Source organism: Jaculus jaculus, chromosome 14 (assembly GCF_020740685.1).
Source record: "Jaculus jaculus isolate mJacJac1 chromosome 14, mJacJac1.mat.Y.cur, whole genome shotgun sequence".
Classification (NCBI taxonomy): domain Eukaryota; kingdom Metazoa; phylum Chordata; class Mammalia; order Rodentia; family Dipodidae; genus Jaculus; species Jaculus jaculus.
The window spans coordinates 79,501,894-79,503,367 of NC_059115.1; positions in this window are offsets into that span (position 1 = coordinate 79,501,894).

Sequence of the window (1,474 nt, forward strand, 5' to 3'; positions counted from 1 at the left end):
AGTCCTACAGAGACTGGGAATAGAAGGAACATATCTCAATATAATAAAGGCTATTTATGACAAGCCTACAGCCAACATATTACTAAATGGGGAAAAACTGGAAGCTTTTCCACTAAAATCAGGAACAAGACAAGGATGTCCACTGTCTCCACTTCTATTTAATATAGTTTTGGAAGTCTTAGCCATAGCAATAAGGCAAGAGACACACATAAAAGGGATACAAATTGGAAAGGAAGAAATCAAGTTATCACTATTTGCAGATGACATGATTCTATACATAAAGGACCCTAAAGACTCTACTAGCAAGCTGTTAGAGCTAATCAAAACCTACAGCAATGTAGCAGGATACAAAATAAATACACAGAAATCAGTAGCCTTCATATATGCTAACAACAAACACACAGAGGATGAAATCAGAGAATCACTCCCATTCACAATTGCATCAAAAAAAATAAAATACCTTGGAATAAACCTAACTAAGGAAGTAAAGAATCTATACAATGAGAACTTTAAGACACTCAAGCGAGAAATTGCAGAAGACACTAGAAAGTGGAGAAACATCCCTTGTTCCTGGCTTGGAAGAATCAATATCGTGAAAATGGCAATCTTACCTAAAGCAATCTACACATTTAATGCAATCCCTATCAAAATTCCAAAGGCTTTCTTCATGGAAATAGAAAAAACAATCCAAAAATTCATTTGGAATCATAAAAAACCTCGAATATCTAAAATAATACTGAGCAACAAAAAAGAGGCTGGTGGTATCACCATACCTGATTTTAACCTATACTACAGAGCCATAGTAACAAAAACAGCATGGTACTGGCACAAAAACAGACATGTAGATCAGTGGAACAGAATAGAGGACCCAGATGTAAGCCCAAGTAGCTATAGCCACCTGATATTCGATAAAAATGCCAAAAATACTCATTGGAGAAGAGACAGCCTCTTCAGCAAATGGTGTTTTGAAAACTGGATAAATATCTGCAGAAGGATGAAAATAGATTCTTCTCTCTCGCCATGCACAAGAATTAAGTCCAAATGGATTAAAGACCTTAACATCAGACCGGAAACTTTGAAACTGCTAGAGGAAAAAGTAGGGGAAACCCTCCAACATATTGGTCTTGGCAAAGACTTTCTAAATACAACCCCAATTGCTCAGGCAATAAAACCACAGATTAACCACTGGGACCTAATGAAATTACAAAGATTTTGCACCGCAAAGGACACAGTGAAAAAAGCAAAGAGGCAACCTACAGAATGGGAAAAAATCTTCGCCAGCTATATATCTGATAAAGGATTAATATCTAGGATATACAAAGAACTCAAAAAGTTAACTAATAAGGAATCAAACAGGCCAATCAAAAAATGGGCTAAGGAGCTAAATAGAGAGTTCTCAAAGGAAGAAATACGAATGGCATATAAGCACCTAAAAAAATGTTCTACGTCACTAGTCATCAGGGAAATGCAGATT